At 39.4% G+C, this 21,088-nt stretch overlaps 1 protein-coding gene across 5 annotated transcripts in view; it reads right to left on the bottom strand.

The window, feature by feature from the left end:
- Positions 1 to 21,088, bottom strand: part of LOC129765205 (CD151 antigen-like) — a 183,505-nt gene that overhangs the window by 109,588 nt on the left and 52,829 nt on the right. The window lies entirely within an intron of this gene.

Genomic DNA, 21,088 nt, shown 5'->3' with positions numbered 1-21,088 from the left:
TACATAGGTATTATGGCACTGAAGAGCAATTTTGATTATGAATTTATTTTATCGCAATGAAATTTATTCTGAGATTACTGTAATGGGGGCGAAGTCCCCATCTAACGAGGACAAGGAACCGAGGCGGCCTCTCGCAAGCTAACCTGTGTTCGAACGGCATACGTTTATCTGGTGCATCACGTTTGCGACCGGGCAATCAAAATACATGACATGCATACTTAACCGGGTAAACGTAATGCACCAGGCTTCCGACTGCGGGTCGGCGGTCGGCAATTTCTCATTTTACTTCGTAACTTCGTAACTTCGTAACAGGAGATTCGACAAAACTCTCTTATTTGTCGAAATTATTCCTTCTTCATTCGGATAAATGTTGCATTCGGGTAACTGTCGCTTTCGGGTATTTGTCGCATTCAGGTAAATGTCCATCCGGGTATATGTTGCATTCGAGTATTTGTTAAATTCGGGTGAATGTCATTCGGGTAAGTGTTACATTCCGATAAATGTGCTTCGGGTAAATGGGACACAACCATTCCGTATACCCAAAAACTGCTGGAAACGAATTACTTATTTAGTAAATATCGTATTTTTCACAATTGATAAAGTAAAGTGCACAAAAAAAACATTTGGAGATTCGAACTACGATATTCTAACGGCCACCATTTTTCATTGCAATTGAACTTTCAAGTTTTTTTTTCCACATCATGTTCACAAAGGGCCTGGCTGGTAATGAAAAAAAAGCGCCCCAAACTAAAACACCAGCACTATGGAAAATATTGTGCAGGGTACAAAATAAGAAATTTTGATTTTGATGATTTCTTTTCAATCTATATATGGTTCATCATAAGATACATGGTGAAAAACTATGCTGTAACGCGACAAATAGTCAAATATAATTTCATAAAAAAATCTATAAATTTGGGCAATTTTGGATATTTTTTTCAATATTATTACTGCAATAGTTTTCATTTAAATGTAGGGGAAGGGTGGTAAAGACGGACACCTTAAGCAAATGTTGATTTATTCCGTTAGTTTCACAAAAAATATACAGGGGAACTTCGATATAACGTCACTCGATATAACGTACATTATACCTCGATATAACGTACACATTATCAATGTCCAAAAGAATAATTTTTTGAATATTTATTTTCTGAAAGAACAATACATTATCTGTATTTTGATGCTTAAGCTTGTGTTGTACCTTTAACCAATCCCGAAATACAACTGTTTTGTGATTCCGGATTCTAAATGAATCAAACTTTCATCACAGTACACAAGGGAAACATCATGAGAAAGGTTGGCTTCGTTTTCTAGTTGAATTTATCCATTACCCTTAATCAAACAGCAGCACAATAAAGTAACATAAGCTACGTTTCTGAATTCTTTATTATGTTTCGATATATTTGAAAGTAAAATGTACGTTATATCGAAGTTACCCTGTATACCTACCTCGCACAAATTGATAATATAAGTCTCTTTTCCAAATTTTTTTTTCAAAACATAAATTTTGCAAAATGAATGTGTCATGCATTTTTGAAAAAAATGAGAATGAATCGGGAAAGATAGACACTAACTGAAAATTCAAGTTTATGTACTAAAAAGTTTTGGAGCTTTCTGCATAATTCAAGAACAAATCAAGAAAACTGAACCTAATTTCGCATGTGTGAAACGTTTCTAAAGTGGTTCGACACTCCTCCCCCCTCTCTAAAGGAGGGCTGTCATACAGATGAAACACAAATTTCTGCATAACTCGAGAACTAATCAAGTAAATGGAACCAAATTTGGAATGTGGAGGTTTTAGGGTGCAATAAATGATTCTATGGTAGTTTGACACCAATTAAGCAGATTCCTGCCGTGAAGCACGTGACCGACTGTTGCTTATCGGCCCTCCCCCAACAGCTCCCGCAGGTGAGTGTGGAAACGATTCGGCCGACAGTGGTTTGGCTGACACAATGCAGTTATAAAGAAATCATACTATCTAAAATTTGTCAGTGTCCATGTGTCATATGAAACGTCCCATTCCAAAAAAAAAAAAAAAAAACGAAGCGGTTAACCAAAATACAAAGAATAAATATTTAAAAAAAACTAACATTTAGTTCAGCGAATATATGCTTAAAGTGTAGCTTAAATATTTATTAGTGAGTGGTAAAAATTTAATAAAGAGAGGCAAAATTAAATTCCAAATTCTATAGGCAGCAAGTTGGAGGTGATTCGTAAGAGGTAATCGTTCAGTGCCATGTGACGAAACGTCTGTCGTACGAAGAAGTTACCGTGAGTGAATTTGATATTATTTCGTTGTTTTTGAGATGAAACCGTTTTAAAATTTTTGCAGCGTTCAACTGTCAAAATTATTCTCGGGGTCTGCCGCCTCTATTGAATAATATGTTATATAACTTGCTCTGTGAGAAACATTTGAATTTTTCTCATGGGGATTCCAGTAAGTCGGATCTGCTACATGGGACCCCCCCAGGGCTCATGTTTAAGTCCCCTTTTGTACAACTTCTATGTAAGCGATAATTGTCTTACACAAAATTGCAACCTAAGACAACTTGCAAATGATGGAGTGGTGTCTGTCGTAGGATCAAACGAATCCAACCCGCAAGAACCCTTACAAGATACTTTGAACAATTTTTCAACCTGTGCCATTGGACTAGGGATCGAATTCTCCACGGAGAAAACAGAGATGGTGGTTTTTTCTAGGAAGCATAGACCAGCAAAACCAAAGCTTCAACTTTTGGGTAAACCGATCACTCATGCTATGTCATTCATGTATCTTGGGGTCTGGTTCGACTCCAAATGTACTTGGGGGGCCCATATTAGGTATCTGAGTAACAAATGCCAACAAAGAATAAACTTTCTCCGTACAATTACCGGCACCTGGTGGGGACCCCACCCAGAAGATCTTATAATGTTGTATCGAACAACTATTCTCTCAGTGATGGAGTATGGCAGTTTCTGTTTTCAATCAGCTGCCAAAACACACCTCATTAAACTCGAGCAAATTCAGTATCTTTGTCTCCGTATTGCGTTGGGATGTATGCCCTCAACAAATACCATGAGTCTCGAGGTTTTGGCAGGCGTACTCCCACTAAAAGATCGCTTCAATTTATTATCTCTTCGGTTCCTCATCCGGTGTAAGGTTATGAACCCATTGGTGATCGGAAATATTGAGCAGCTTATCGAGCTAAATTTTCATTCTGGATTCATGAGCTCATATCATGAATTCATCTCCATGCAGGTTGATCCTTCTTCGTATATTCCCAACCGTATTTGTTTTCCTGACTACATCAATTCCTCTGTACATTTTGATCTGTTCATGGAGGAAAAAATCCATGGAATTCCAGATTATCATCGATCGGGGATCGTTCCTACGATCTTCTATGCAAAATATTAATTGTGATAATATGTACAGGGTTTTCCAACTTTAAATTCCGAAAGTAAATTGAAATAAAACACACTTAGAATTCGAATTTCGATTTCGATTTTACTTCAAATTAAAGTTTGGTTTATGCCATTATGTGTGAAATACAACATCATTCAAATGTCCACCTAGGGCTTCCTCGCACACTTTGATCCGGAACAGGTAATTTTCGATGACTTTTCGGCACATATGGGGCGGTATCTCGGTCATAACTTCATGAATGTTGTCTTTCAAATGTTCAAGAGTTTGCGGAGAGTTGGCATAGACACGGTCTTTTGCATAACCCCACAAAAAAAGTCTAGCGGGTTCAAATCGCATGATCTGGACGGCAAATTGGCATCACCAAAACGCGAAATTATGCGTCCCTCAAATTTCGTTCGCAATATGGCCATGTTCGGTCGTATTGTGTGGCACGTGGCGCCGTCCTGCTGAAACCACATGTCATCCGTATCCATATCTTCAATTTGTGGCAAAAAAAATCGGTTAACATGCGGCCATAGCGCTCACCATTCACAGTTACCGTCTCGCCGTCCTCATTTTCAAAGAAATACGGCTCGATGACTCCACCAGACCATATTGCGCACCAAACAGTGACTTTTGACGGATGCAATGGCCTCTCAACAATCACGTGTGGATTTTCTGAGCCCCATATACGGAAATTTTGGGTGTTCACATAGCCACCGAGCTCGAAATGTGCCTTATCGCTGGAGAAAATTTGATGCGAAAATTCAGCATTTTGCTGCTGTTGTTCGTTCACACAATCGACGTATGCCCGACGCATTCCATGGTCACCACGCTCTAATTTTTGTACCAGTTGGACTTTATATGGATATAGGTGCAAGTCCAAATGCAAAATTCGCCATAATGTTGTGTTTGACAAGCCCAATTGCTGAGCACGCTGTGGAATCGAAACATTCGGGTCATCCTCCACACTGGCAGCAACAGCAGCAATATTTTCGGTCGAACGCACATTACGGTGATGCACAGGTTTCACAATATCCGCTACGGATCCAGTTTGTTCGAATTTACGCACTACATTAGCGATTGTGTGCTCTGTAGGCCGTCCATGACGACCAAAATCCGTCCGTGATACTGGAAAAACATTTGCCGGTTTTTCATCATTTTTATAGTATAATTTAACAAAATTAACACGTTGTGCGATGTTAAAACGATCCATATTGTAAAATGGCAGACATTGAACTAACGATATGACGCTTTGGTTGACAGCTATGTCAAACGGTTGTCAGCGCAGGGCTGTATACTTTCGGAAGCCCGAAATGGAAAACCCTGTACTTTACTGATGGGTCCTCTATGAATGAGTCCACATGATTTGGAGTGTTCAACGAAATTTTCAGCACCTCCCACAGTCTTCAGTTTCCTTGCTCAGTGTATATTGCTGAATTGGCAGCAATTCATTGGGCACTGGAAAGCGTCGCCTCACGACTTGTTGAACACTATTACACTGTAACGGATAGTCTTAGCTCTGTCGAAGTTATCCGTTCAGTGAGGCCGGAAAAGCACTCGCCGTACTTCCTTGACTTCCTTTATCCAGACGCTGTTATGTCATCACTTTTGTATGGGTCCCTTCACATTGCTCAATTCCGATTGATGAGAGGGCTGACTCATTAGCAAAGGTGGGTGCGATTGGAGGCGACATTTATCAGCGTTAAATCGCCTTCAATGAATTTTATTCTTTAGTTCGTAAAAACACCATCGCTGACTGGCAACGTAAGTAGAACGAAGATGAATTGGGCCAGTGGCTTCACTCGATTATCCCTAAGGTTAGCCTCAAACCATGGTTCAAAAGTCTGGACTTGAGTCGGGACTTTATTCGCACCTTCTCCCAACTCATGTCCAATCACTGTTCGTGATTGTTCGTTTGCGAGAGATCAAATCCCTTCAAACAATAGAATAAGGTGAAATGTAAATACATATTAGATATAAGATAGGCTTAAGAATTGAGTGTGATGAATGTGAGTATGAACATTGTCAACATATCCTTATATCCCTTCCTTTTCCTGAAGAAAATATGTCACCCTTCTAAACTCGAGTAGACCGCGAGTAATCGGTTTTCTACATCACTAACATTAGAATTAAGGAAAAATGTTTATATATACTTGTAACAATACAGTGAGGAGTTTGGCTCTTTTAAACATATGTAATTGAGCCTGTAAAAATGAACAATTTAAAAAAAGAAACTGTCAAAATTTGACATAAAATTATCCGTCTCCATGGAACTTCTCCATAACTGATTCAAAATAAATAAATCTTTGAGTAAGGGTGAGAGGGTCATGTGGCCGAGCTTTTCAACTAAAGGGTGTGTCACATCAAATTGCATCACGGAAAAAACGCTGTAGAAATTCGCCCAGTAGACCGATCCTTTTGAAAATTTTAGACAGTAAAATAAAAACTATTAAACAACTTTTGGCATTTTCTTTTTATTCATACTTCGAGCCCAAGCCCGTATGCTCGCACCTTCCTCTTTACCCCGTCCATAAGGTTCTGTACAACGTCAGGTTGTAGTTTTTTTTGAACAGAAATCCATATTCTCTTGAAGTCCACCTCCGATTTGACAACTTTTGGGTTCTTCCGGAGGGCCCTCGTGCTGCTTCAATAGTGGTAGTAAACGCTTCTGTAGGCACTCCTTAAGGTAAACCTGCCCGTTTACCGTGCCGGTCATCACGAAGGGGGCGCTCCGCTTTCCGCAAGAGCAAATCGCTTGCCACACCATGTACTTTTTGGCAAACTTGGATAGTTTCTGCTTGCGAATCTCCTCCGGAACGCTGAATTTGTCCTCTGCGGAGAAGAACAACAGGCCCGGCAGCTGACGAAAGTCCGCTTTGGCGTAGGTTTCGTCGTCCATTACCAGGCAATGCGATTTCGTCAGCATTTCGGTGTACAGCTTCCGGGCTCGCGTCTTCCCCACCATGTTTTGCCTTTCGTCGCGGTTAGGAGCCTTCTGAACCTTGTATGTACGCAGGCCCTCCCGCTGCTTGGTCCGCTGGACGAATGAACTTGACAAATTCAGCTTATTGGCGACATCCCGGACCGAACTTCTCGGATCACGTCTAAACTGCTTAACTACGCGCTTGTGATCTTTTTCACTGACGGAGCATCCATTTTTGCCGTTCTTCACCTTCCGGTCGATGATTAGGTTCTCGAAGTATCGTTTTAGTACTCTGCTGACCGTGGATTGGACGATTCCCAGCATCTTACCGATGTCCCGATGGGACAACTCCGGTTTCTCGAAATGAGTGCGCAGGATTAATTCACGACGCTCTTTTTCGTTCGACGACATTTTTCCAAATTTACGAAAAATTGACAGTGAAGCATGGCCAACGTGATCTATACACTCTTATCTGATTTTAAAGCGAAAGCTGAAGATATAATTCCTAAAAATTAAATTTCTACAGCGTTTTTTCCGTGATGCAATTTGATGTGACACACCCTTTAGAGAAATATTGGGCGATTATGAAGCAGGCCCTCCGGAAGAACCCAAAAGTTGTCAAATCGGAGGCGGACTTCAAGAGAAAATGGATTTCTGTTCAAAAAGAACTACAACTTGACGTTGTACAGAACCTTATGGACGGGGTAAAGAGGAAGGTACGAGCATACGGGCTTGGGCTCGAAGTATGAAAAATGGAAAATGCCAAAAGTAGTTTAATAGTTTTTATTTTACTGTCTAAAATATTCAAAAGGATCGGTCTACTGGGCGAATTTCTACAGCGTTTTTTCCGTGATGCAATTTGATGTGACACACCCTTTAGTAATGATATGGGGGTCTCCGTAACCACATTGGTTGCGCGTTCGTTTAGTAAGCGATCGATCGTGAGTTCAAAACTCAGGGCCCTCATTGACCATCTTTGTGTTGTTACAGAATAACTACGTCCACGCAACAATCATCAGCGATGGAGATCGATCCACGGTCGAAATAAGATCGATTCATCTATACAACTGCTCTGCTCTGCAAGAAACATCGGGCTGCTATTCTATTAATAACTCAACAATGATCATATCAACTTTATCCGCTGTCCGGTCTAACTGGACAATGGAAGAACAGAACGAATACTCTTACGCCTAAATGGCTACTGTGAAATGTAATCTACCATATGCAATGGTATAGAAGGAATGCTATAACGCCAAAAAAAACAAAAAATGGCAACTGTGTAATGTGCTATTTATAGATATGATAAACATGTGACATGTACACTATTAAAATTCAGCTCTGTTACAGTTGAAATGCTGAGCCTGAATGAGCCTGAAATAAAATGAAGGGGATAAAAAATAAATAAATAGTAATGATATAAAATTATTATATATTAAATTAATAATTGCGCTATTTGTTCTTTCAAAAAACAGTTGATCTTAGTTTTGAAGGTTAAAATGTTCGTAACTTGTTGAATGTCGCGTGGTAGATTGTTATATTTTGTCGGACCTATAAAGGATAGCCGTTTTTGACCGAAATTGGAATGCGTACGGGATCTTGCAAGGTGGTAGGCTTGTCTGGTGGCCTGAATCCGAGGAGACGTATCAATATTAAGATTGTGTAGCATTCCACTTATAACCATATATAACCAATTTTCACCCTCATCTCCTTTTTTTATCGCGATATATGTATTTTTTTATAAACGATACCAAATAATTGATTCGTCGCTAGTTTTTTAAACAGGACGAATTTATTTACGTTGTTTAATGCCAGATGGCTCTTCGTCCTCTTCATCGAATTTCACCCTACACATACGCAAGTAACCTCAATTCGACTAAAACTAGGAATATCGCCGGCGAGCTGGAAGCCCTTTTGGATGAGCATGATGAATTATTGAAATTATTCTAATCACACCCATGCTCGGAATGCAAAATAATAGTCACGCTGTTGTCGTCAATCCTGATAAAAAAACCGATTGAAGAGCACGTGTGTAGTTCCAATGCGCCACAGTTACTTTAATTATTAGGAACATCATTACTCATTTTGAATTAATATTTTAATATTATATGGTTGGAGGAGACGAAACAAGCAATAGAGTGCCCTCGATGGATTCTTATGTGTGTCGTTTGATGAATTGGCGCAGTCAGGGCAACGCCATTCTAGGATGTCTTGAGCTGTGTCAATAATCCATGGTCAACATATTCGCACAGGTAGAGAGCGAACGACTGCGATTCCTATGAGACAATCAACAGAAGCGGTTCGAGGAATGATAGCAAGACGCTATCATGAGTAACACCTACACAGCCTTTGTTCAAACGACAGCACGTGTGTTCAAACAAAACAAATGCAGTCTTTAATGGGCTATATTACAAAATTACACGTATTTCGTCCAACATGTTGCTGAATGTATACAAGATTTATAGAAGAATCGTTAAGTTCGGAAGTTCGGATTTTCATCCAAATTTAAGCAATTCAAAATTATTTTCGTGTCTGCTTGATACAGATTAAATTGCTCCACGAATACGGATTACTCATTTTGAAGTTTATTTTGCGCCGAGGCAAGGTTGCTACATTTCATAGCACGAATGATCAGATTTCTGAATGCAAAAGACGAATCCTGAGATCCGATCGATCCGGTCCATTTCTCTGTACATCATAGATCTCATCTCCATCTCCACATCACACTCAGGTGCGGGAAGTTCCCACGGTCCAATGCAATACACGGTATTCACGTATCTGCTCGATATCCACGTGGAATGTGTCCTTCATCGATCATAATCAATTAATTTTATAGATCGTTGAAACATTTGAACACACATGTATTGCATTAGTTATTTTTTATTCAACAGTCAAAATATTCACTAGAAGTAATTTATATGGCAGAACAACGTTTGCCGGGTCAGCTAGATTTTATATATAAGAAGGATATTTAAAATAAAAATGGAAAAATCGACAATAAAAGGTACGCATATGTATGTTTCGCTGGGAAAATCATCATTAAGATCAATTTGACAGATCTGAACGATAATATACAAACTCTCTTGAAGTATATTCGGTTTTTGCCAACCAAAATATTCTCTAGAAATACATTATATGGCAGAACAACGTTTGCCGGGTCAGCTAGTTGTATATAAATCTCAAAAAACTATACTTGAATAAACATAAAAACCACTGTGAAATCATTGCAATTCAATGATTTTCAATACATTCGTTCAAGATCTCTTAGAATTGTTGAAAAATGAAGCAGCTTATTGCACCGATCGCAACGCATTCCGCTGGAAACGAAGCAACAAAGATCTCCGCTGGGATTTACCGGCGCCTGGTCTTCCCAGAGAACGGTTTAGCCGCCGCGAACCGGAGGAGTGCACCTTTCTCCGGGCCGGCATATGCTACCCATTTCGGAAGAGAGGAAGCCAGATAACAAGCAGCATAAATCTACCACCGATCGTACGAACCATCGTAAACCCGATGGAAGCGATGGAACAGACGGAGGAAAAACCTAATTAGCTTTACGTGCGCAGGTCCCTGACAAAGTGCTCATTGTTGTTATCGACGGTAGCGCAGCATGTGTTTGGTCGGTCATCATTGCAGGACCAGGCAGATCAGAGCAGCAACAGCAGCGGCAGCTGATGATGCCGATATGAAATATGTAATGGAGCTGATTATAAACTTGACTCGCTCTAATGTGGAAGCGAATGAACAGTAATGTGATGGAAGGTTGAAAGGAAAAAAATACAACGAGGCTTGTAATCAGTTCATTCGGCGCGGTTAATCGATGACCACAAGTGGTCGGATGTGAAGTAGAGGTTGAAAAAACATCATTGGTATCATATGTTCAACATAACGGTTTTCACTTATGCGCATCAGATTTAAAAACACCTAATCTATTAGTAGATAATTGGACCAGTTTCCCTGTAAAGGGTTTTTTTCAACTATCCTCATTTTTTTTCAGATATTCGTTGAACATTCCGCAAATCGATTTTGTGCCATAGACATCCAGGCATGGACTTCGAACGATCCCAACGTTCACTGGAGCCGAACTATTTAATTTCCTTATGTTTGGGCGAATTGTAAATTTTCAGCTAGCGGCCCGTTTTTGGCAGGAGCAGGAGGTATTTGCAAACATAACATTTAATTAAAACTAAATACCTTCCTTTACCCTTCCCCTTTCCTCTCAGAGGATGGTTGAAGGAGCAACAGCAACAGCGGTGAGGCAGCGTGCAGTGCATGAGTTGGAATTTGTTGTGGTATGCTAATGGGATCCACATGAGAGACAAACGCGCCTACCGACCGACCAACTTGTCGGTGGTAGCGATGCAAACGTGTGTAGACGAAACATTCCCCACTCCGCCCACACAATTATGACCGCTTTTCCGCCGCCACTGGAGTTGTTTGGTTTTCCACATGAATCAAAACCCGGCGATGTTGGCGTGGGCGGGCAGCAACCGCTTTCAATGTTGGCTTGCCCCTCCACTCTGCCTCTTTCCTTTTTATCCGAAAGGAAGTTCACGATACACACACGTACCGTATCGGCAGTAATTTCTTATTCATACGGTGGAACGACTTCCGTGACTCCGCGCATCTGATTGATTATGGTTGGAGGAGCTGTGCTGCCCCGAGATGCCTGGGCGACGAATTTGGCGGCCCGAGTTATGGTGCATTCGGTTTGCGGTAGCAGAGTTCAACCCGATTTGCTGCCACCGGACATGCAATCATAAATTAAGCTCGCATGTGGCGAAACATGGATCGCCACGTGTTTATGTGCGGCACTATCGGAAATGTCAATGCAATGCGGGGTCCCCGGTGGCGAGTGCCGCGAGAGCGAGAAAATGAATGGGTCGATCGGAATGTGATGGCAACGGCGATTGGGGAGAATAGTTTTGTTGAACATAAATTTGTTTAGGGATGGTTTTTACCATTTTGCAGGACTGAAATTTGTACAATAACGGGCATTCGAGCAATTTGCAATGAATGTATAATTATTCTCCCATCCAACCATGTTGAAAACTACCAAAATTTCGTTTTCATTTTATCAAATTGAACATGAGATTATTCATGTTTTATTTGAGTTTCTACTTTCAATTTGTGTTTTCATTGTTTTTGGTTATCTGATGTTTTTGGGTTTTCCAATACACGGAGTGTTGAATAAGTTGATGAATATATCATCATAAGAAAAATGTTCATTTTTCATTCCTACGCTTATCCCCATCTCGAAGAGATTTTGTTTCAAACTTTTTGAAGATGTGTACCAGTCTTTTCATTGTACACGAAAGTGCGCTTTGACGTAGGTTTCGTCGTCCATTACCAGGCAATGCGGCTTCGTCAGCATTTCGGTGTACAGCTTCCGGACTCGCGTCTTCCCCACCATGTTTTGCCTTTCGTCGCGGTTAGGAGCCTTCTGAACCTTGTATGTACGCAGGTCCTCCCGCTGCTTGGTCCACTGGACGAATGAACTTGACAAATTCAGCTTATTGACGACATCCCGGACCGAACTTCTCGGATCACGTCTAAACTGCTTAACTACCCGCTTGTGATCTTTTTCACTGGTGGAGCATCCATTTTTGCCGTTCTTCACCTTCCGGTCGATGATTAGGTTCTCGAAGTATCGTTTTAGTACTCTGCTGACCGTGGATTGGACGATTCTCAGCATCTTACCGATGTCCCGATGTGACAACACCGGATTCTCGAAATGAGTGCACAGGATTAATTCACGACGCTCTTTTTCGTTCGACGACATTTTTCCAAATTTACGAAAAATTGACAGTGAAGCATGGCCAACGTGATCTATACACTCTTATCTGATTATAAGCGGAAGCTGAAGATATAATTCCTAAAAATTAAATTTCTACAGCGTTTTTTCCGTGATGCAATTTGATGTGACACACCCTTTAGATATTTGAACCCCTTCCTGTTGACCGATTGATCTGATATTTGGAACACACCTTTATCTGTGTAGTCACAATAAAACTGCGTATTTCATGATTTTAAAAATCCAAGATGGCGGCGCTACAAAATCGCGGTTACATATTTTTTCAAAACCTCATCAATATGGGTAATCAATGAAAGGGATTGACTAGTAGAACACATTTATACAAGAGAAATGCAAATCCAAAATGTCCGCCACAACAAAGTGGCGATATATATTTTTTTCCAAAACCCCATCAATATGCGTATCAAATGAAAGGAATTGACTAGTAGAACACAGCTATTTATGAAAAATGCAAATCCAAAATTGGCCGCCACATTTCAGAAAACAAACGAAGCGCTGCGCTTGAGTTTAATTTTTTAGTTTTTTTTACACACACCCACACATACACCTCAAATTCTATCGCCCACTTTGTCTTCGTTCGTTCTAAGCAAAGCATGAAAACAACAGCGCACCTCCCCATTTGAACCGTATATGCTTGTGTGAAGAAAAATATCTCAACAGAGAGAGCAATCCAGATTCAAGCGCGCGGTATAGCAATACGGCGCAAGCACGGCGCAAACTTCAGCGTAAAACTCAGCTTAACATGGCATTTATACAATCTCTTTACTCACAAAGCAAATATATTGAATTCAATTGGATTCGAAAATTGCTTCAATCAATCAACAATTCAATCAATACAAACAAATGATTGCTAAGCTAAGGTAGTCCCACCTAAACCTTGCGGTTATATCATAGATAAAACCCACCCAATTTTTGTGATACGAAAATTTTCATCAATGGATTATTATGAAGTTAATTTGGTTAAATCCTAGATAGAATTTAAATTTCTAGTGAAAAATAAAATAAGTAAAAAAACTTTTTAAGTTAAACGGTTTAATTGTGATTAAACATAATAATGTACTAAAAGCTAGAAAATAATTAGGCAAGTAGCAGTTAGCAGTTATCACACCTCTCCTTCATTAGTCTAGGGCATTGATGAGACTAAAACAAAATCGAAGGACATATGATGAATCACTAATTGTGGATAATTATTTTATTTTCTAGTTTTTAGTACATTATCTGTTTCATTAGAATATTTGTCTATAATAAAACGATTGTACTGTATTTTATCAGTCCAAAAATTTCGTTTGATACCGATATTGAGTGGATTGCAGAAAATACATAGTGTGTTCTCCAAGTCAAGTTCGTTCGTTTGATACACATATCTCAATCAACCTTTTTATGAGATGATATGAGATTAGCTATTTTGTAGCGGCGGTCAAATTGGATTTTTCAAGATAAACAGTTTTAAAATGACAGCAGAGATAAAGGTATTTTATAAATTCGGTAAGTTCCTGTTGGTCGAATTTCTATTAATGTGGGACAACCCTACAGACATACAAACATACATACGAACAGTTCAAGCTAAATAAAACCGTATAATAAAGTAATTTGCTATTTTGTGATTGCAGTCATCTAGGATTTAGATTTTTCATGATCTACTGTGATCTACTATTCAAGCCCTTTCATATGATACCCATATTAATCGAGTTCTGAGAAAATATGCAGCCCGCCATTTGATAGTGGCAGCCATCATAGATTTGCATTTTTCATAAATAACTGTGTTCTACTAGTCAATAAATAACTGTGTTCTACTAGTCAAGACCCATATTAATGGGGTTTTGACATAATATGTAGTCAGCCATTTTGTAGTGGTAGCCATCTTGGATTTGAATTTTTCTTAAATAACGGTATTCTACTAGTCAAGCCCTTCCATTTGATACCCATATTGATGGGGTTTTGGAAAACTCATATTGATGAGGTTTTGAGAAAATATGTGATCCGCCATTTTGTAGCGGCCGCCATCTTGGATTTTCAAGATCATGAAATACGCAGTTTTTTAATGACTACAGAGATAAAGGTGTGTTCCAAATTTCAGATCAATCGGTCAACAAGAAGGGGGTCAAATTTCTATTAATGTGGGTCAGCGCTACAGACAAACATGTTACAAACATACAAACATACAAACATACAAACATACACACATACAAACATACAAACATACAAACATACAAACATACAAACATACAAACATACAAACATACAAACATACAAACATACAAACATACAAACATACAAACATACAAACATACAAACATACAAACATACAAACATACAAACATACAAACATACAAACATACAAACATACAAACATACAAACATACAAACATACAAACATACAAACATACAAACATACAAACATACAAACATACAAACATACAAACATACAAACATACAAACATACAAACATACAAACATACAAACATACAAACATACAAACATACAAACATACAAACATACAAACATACAAACATACAAACATACAAACATACAAACATACAAACATACAAACATACAAACATACAAACATACAAACATACAAACATACAAACATACAAACATACAAACATACAAACATGCAAACATACAAACATACAAACATACAAACATACAAACATACAAACATACAAACATACAAACATACAAACATACAAACATACAAACATACAAACATACAAACATACAAACATACAAACATACAAACATACAAACATACAAACATACAAACATACAAACATACAAACATACAAACATACAAACATACAAACATACAAACATACAAACATACAAACATACAAACATACAAACATACAAACATACAAACATACAAACATACAAACATACAAACATACAAACATACAAACATACAAACATACAAACATACAAACATACAAACATACAAACATACAAACATACAAACATACAAACATACAAACATACAAACATACAAACATACAAACATACAAACATACAAACATACAAACATACAAACATACAAACAGATTACAGGGCAAGCTAAATAAAACCGTTTAAAAAGTGCTATAGCTTTTCTTACTAAAACGAGAATTTGCGCAGTTTTGCGGTGCTGCGGACAGGGTTCACTTGAAAACTTATGTTTTAGCTAAATTTTGCATGTAGTCACAACCGTGGCAAACTGCGGCAAAACAGCTTTTAATGTGATTTTCTACGAGAATCACTATTTTTTTCATGACGTAGAACTACGTATTTCAGGAAGCGTGCCAAATCAAAAAGCAGGTCACGTTTTCATGAAATAAAGTTAACGTTACCCATCGAAACGGAAACTCTCTAAGATTGCTATTTTTGATATGCTATGCATTACAATTCCCTAATCCCTGAATGGTATAAATGAATGAAAACTGGAAGCATTACCATTTTCGCATACATTTGATCCGCCGATTTGCATGCTTACCTCCCCGTATCGTCAAAAACGAGTAACTAAAACATTCGTTTCTGTCCGTTTTCGTTGCCGGCGAACGTCGAGCGGGAATGGATTGTCTTTCTCAATACAGGTGAAGGAGGAGTATGGGGTAGAGTTTCTTTCCTCAAGAGCCCTTCTTAGGGCTAGAGGCAAAAAAACTGAAGAAGTTTAAAACCAAATAAGGAATGGAATGGAATGTATGTGCGAACTAGCATCGAGCGGACATTATTCATGCTTAATGTTGATTTCACACACTTATCATTATTATATATCTAATTTGTTCTATATCTAATATGTTAACCTGAGCTTGAGCGTGAGCTTGGGTAGACTGCACATTTGGGAGTAGCAAATCATTCTCATTGTGCAAGTTTCGGTGATTCGAACTTTAAATGGTCAATAACGACGCCGTTCACGTCCTTAGATGCCCCAAGGCAAGGAAAAGAATGTAAGTATGATATTCAACGACCGAAGGTCTGAAGGGTCGCTTCTATAGCGTGGTTCTATATCTAATGTGTAGATCTACCCAGAAATAAAACTATTCAGAATCTAGTGTAATCGTTTCTCACATCGAGTACTTTGTTTATCACAAGGCAATTATCCAACTTATAAATATTTCAAATCTATCAGGAATGGAATCCACTGTCTAAAAAAATTATGTAATTATATCATCGATAAGAACAAATGATATCGAGGGACTCAGAAGGAAAGAGGTGTTAGTGACATGTTCGATTTTCTCTACATTGACTGTATCTTTTGGTCATAACGTAGCTGCAATCACATTCTCAGCTGTATTTGAAAATGTGGCAGACAGATCAGAACCTCATGTATCGGATTCAATAGCAAACTGAAATTGGAACGCTTTTGCAGTTATTAACTTAAAAAAAGGTTGATGAAGAGAAAAATGGATAAATTCACTTACACCCCTTTCCTTCTGAGTCCCTCAATTGGAAGGGACATTATTTAAGCGTATCGAAGAAAAATTTTATCGATTTTGAAAAATGTGGTCGACTGCTGCAAAATCACTTTTCATAACATTTTGATGAAACTCGATGCACTCGTTATTTCAACTAAAATTGTCATAAATAAAGCAATCCGATAATCATACCAATAAAAATAATCCCGTCAACAAGTTATCACGAATAGAGGTCAAGTGTACAAATAATTGCTTCCGGTTCGAGCAACAACCGTATTAATAGTTTCAAATCATTCCCACCTAATCGTGACATTCTTATCAACAAGCTTCTCATGTCGCCTTAATATAGAAAAAAAAATACCAATAATAAACAGGAGCGATGCAAAATGCGCGATCAAGCAAGAGGAAACAAAAACAAAACAAAATAAACAACAAACGATCCTTCCCTTGACCATGTGGTACACATTCTAATAGTTAACAAGAGAGTGCGATAGCCGTCGTCACCCGGTCGGACCCAATCTGCCCGGGTTTTACTGCCAATAAACGTGTCGTGATAGGACACTTGCTGCCTCCCGCCGTTTTATTTGCAGCCAGTGGCATGTAGATATGTGCTATGCTGCGTTGAGGTTTTTATGTTGCGCCTTCTCAGCTGGAGCGCGAGCACAACATGGGCGCGACCGAGGTGGATGCGTGGATGATGTTAATGTGGCCTGTTGCCAGTTGGAAGTATGTACACTCTGCGTAAATAGAAGTGGAGCGAAGGCGATAAAATCAATCCATTGTTCTTCAATCAGCCGTCACAAAGCTCGGATTTCTGCCTGAGCATAAATAATGGGCGCGCGCACGCGGATGGATGGGGCGCACTGAACGCTTGCATAAGCAATTTATGTTTCCTTACGCTTAGAAACGAGTCTGGTTCTTGCAGGGAGTTTGATGGCAAACATGTCTGGGAAGTAATGAAGGCGCGGAGTTTCCACGCAAGTGTGAAAAGTCTGTAAGTGAAAAGCTAGCGTCTAGCAAACATCACATCGCTTGGCGTTGCCTCGCTGGGAGCATAACCGCCGAACCGTCATGCAAAAGTGTTAATCAAATCATAAATAATAAACGCAAATACACTTTCCATTCTCGGTTGACGAAACAGGGCGCGCCAAGTGGAAGAGAAGTGGGCATCAAAATAGAAACATTAAACAGAAATGTGTGTACACAATGAACTCATGCTTATGCTGCATTCCCCTTGGGAAACGGTTCCGGCTGCCACAGGCTTATGCGTTTGGAAGCGCACGCGAGCATGAGAACTGGGATGGTTAGTCTGGTTAGCCTTTCAGAAGAACTCCGGACGTCGTCGTGTTTCATTTCCGAGGAACGTGTTGTTTGGTCGCCACTTATACATCTCTTTCGTGTCACGCAGCGGAGTCGTCTCTCCCGTCTTCTGCGCCATCAAGTGGACAAGAGAATGATGGTGACGCAAATGAGCTTTTGTCTGCCTGGTGGTACGCTGGGTATGACCATGTCTTTAATTCTTCAAACTTTAATGAGATAGACCATGAGCTTCAAAGCGAAGCGGAAGTACAGCAATATTTTTATATCTCACAATGATAAACTGAATAGTATTGCTATTAATGCACTCTATTTTCAGGATTTTTTTTTGTTTTCCCATGTTTATTTAAGTATGTTATAGAAAAACTGCAAAAATGAGTAAAACTTCATTTTTAAAATGAACTTGAACCTTTGGTTTGGCATGCTCTGAACAAGGTTTAAACAAATTTCCCTGTTGATTGACTCCCACGCTGTCAATTTCTATCATCAATAGAATTATGTTGTTTATTTTCAGGAAAGACCTTGCGTACAATGATTCCCCAGATGTTTTTCATAAGGTGTTAATATAGAACGAATTTTATATATTTTTTTTTCAGATCAATTGCAAGTCTCTCTACTCTCATTCAACTCATATTGTTGGCATTGCTACCAGTAGCTATCCCTGGTCATTATGCACAAGCACTGTCCATATCCCTAACCTGACCAGTCACATAAAAATTGTTGCCCTTCTGACCTCGAGTAAATCCGAATCCCACTAAATTTAGAATTAAGATGAAATTTAGAGCTTGAGCTTGAGCTTGAGCTTGAGCTTGGGTAGACTGTGCAATTCGTAGTTGCTCTCCGTGATTGACCTGAACCTAACAAATAGCACAAAGAACACACAGAATGACGCTTGGGACTAGCAAATCATTCTCGTTGTGCAATTTTCGGTGATTCGAGCTTTAAATTGTCGATAACGACGCCGGCCACGTCCTTACAGTCACCAGGGGAAGGGAAGGAATGTTAGTATGATATTCGCCGCCCGAAGGCCAGAAGGGTCGCCTCTATAGCGTGGTTCCCTAGCGGTTATCATGGAAGGGATAGTTGTTAGTGGGAATGGTTAAGAAAAATCAGGATTCACTGCGGTAAGTGATGTGATTCTAGAAACGTGAACTCTCAACGATTCGGTTGAATTCGTTTCTATGAGTTACTGTAATTTAATTCAAATTATAATTATTCTATTTTTTTTCTCAATTTTCACCAAATGATTAGAACATAATATTTTATAAGCTGTACACAATACGGCATCCCCAGAATTACACAAATATCTCAAACAAAACAATGAAAAACTCGCAAGAAATGCAAGTCAATGGTTGAATTTCTGTTTAAATGATGGCGATGAATATTTTATTACGATTGATTTGCCAAGAAAACTTTTACATTTTTCGAATTTTGTGCTACTCAAACTAAGCAAAACTAAGTAAAATTTTATCGAGGACGGAAAATAATGGACATGCATAAAACATTTTCCTACGTGGCGATTGTTGTGTTTTTAAAACTTTGTTCTCAAAAGCAAATAAAGCAAATCGACGGTTAAATGACTGTGGGAATATGTGTGAGAATTATTCGTTAGTATGCATTGGGCTGGAGTTTTTCTTCTACACAACTATACAATTCCCATCAGAATATACCGTTTCCATACGATATTCAATCATGATCTAACACTTATGCTCAAGGAATTTTAACGAATTATAACCAGATAATAAAAACTTTTGGATAAAAGATATGACAAAAGATGAAATTGATTAGAATTGATTAGAAAACTTAGCTGTGAGATATATTTGCTTGACAATTTAACTACTTGTACAGCTATTATGTATCCGATTATCGTGATAATACCACTCGAATAAAATTCGATCTTGCTGCCACCAAGCCATTTACGCACGATTCCGCTTTGATTATGAACAACTCACGCACACACTAACACTTAAAGGGTGTGTCACATCAAATTGCATCACGGAAAAAACGCTGTAGAAATTTAATTTTTAGGAATTATATCTTCAGCTTTCGCTTATAATCAGATAAGAGTGTATAGATCACGTTGGCCATGCTTCACTGTCAATTTTTCGTAAATTTGGAAAAATGTCGTCGAACGAAAAAGAGCGTCGTGAATTAATCCTGTGCACTCATTTCGAGAATCCGGTGTTGTCACATCGGGACATCGGTAAGATGCTGAGAATCGTCCAATCCACGGTCAGCAGAGTACTAAAACGATACTTCGAGAACCTAACCATCGACCGGAAGGTGAAGAACGGCAAAAATGGATGCTCCGTCAGTGAAAAAGATCACAAGCGCGTAGTTAAGCAGTTTAGACGTGATCCGAGAAGTTCGGTCCGGGATGTCGCCAATAAGCTGAATTTGTCATGTTCATTCGTCCAGCGGACCAAGCAGCGGGAGGTCCTGCGTACATACAAGGTTCAGAAGACTCCTAACCGCGACGAAAGGCAAAACATGGTGGGGAAGACGCGAGCCCGGAAGCTGTACACCGAAATGCTGAGGAAGGCGCATTGCCTGGTAATGGACGACGAAACCTACGTCAAAGCGGACTTTCGTCAGCTGCCGGGCCTGTTGTTCTTCTCCGCAGAGGACACATTCAGCGTTCCGGAGGAGATTCGCAAGCAGAAACTATCCAAGTTTGCCAAAAAGTACATGGTGTGGCAAGCGATCTGCTCTTGCGGAAAGCGGAGCGCCCCCTTCGTGATGACCGGCACGGTAAACGGGCAGGTTTACCTTAAGGAGTGCCTACAGAAACGCTTACTACCACTATTGAAGCAGCACGAGGGCCCGCCCATCTTCTGGCCGGATATCGCTTCGTGCCACTATTCAAAGGACGTGTTGGAGTGGTACGAAGCCAACGGGGTCACCTTCGTGCCAAAGGAAATGAACCCGCCCAACGCGCCGGAGCTTCGCCCAATAGAGAAATATTGGGCGATTATGAAGCAGGCCCTCCGGAAGAACCCAAAAGTTGTCAAATCGGAGGCGGACTTCAAGAGAAAATGGATATCTGTTCAAAAAAAACTACAACCTGACGTTGTACAGCACCTTATGGACGAGGTAAAGAGGAAGGTAGGAGCATACGGGCTTGGGCTCGAAGTATGAATAAAAAGAAAATGCCAAAAGTTGTTTAATAGTTTTTATTTTACTGTCTAAAATTTTCAAAAGGATCGGTCTACTGGGCGAATTTCTACAGCGTTTTTTCCGTGATGCAATTTGATGTGACACAC

This window comes from Toxorhynchites rutilus, chromosome 2 (genome assembly GCF_029784135.1).
Source record: "Toxorhynchites rutilus septentrionalis strain SRP chromosome 2, ASM2978413v1, whole genome shotgun sequence".
NCBI classification, from domain to species: Eukaryota; Metazoa; Arthropoda; class Insecta; order Diptera; family Culicidae; genus Toxorhynchites; species Toxorhynchites rutilus.
Note: the sequence above shows the minus strand (reverse complement) of the source record. Positions and strands in the feature narration are given on the sequence as shown.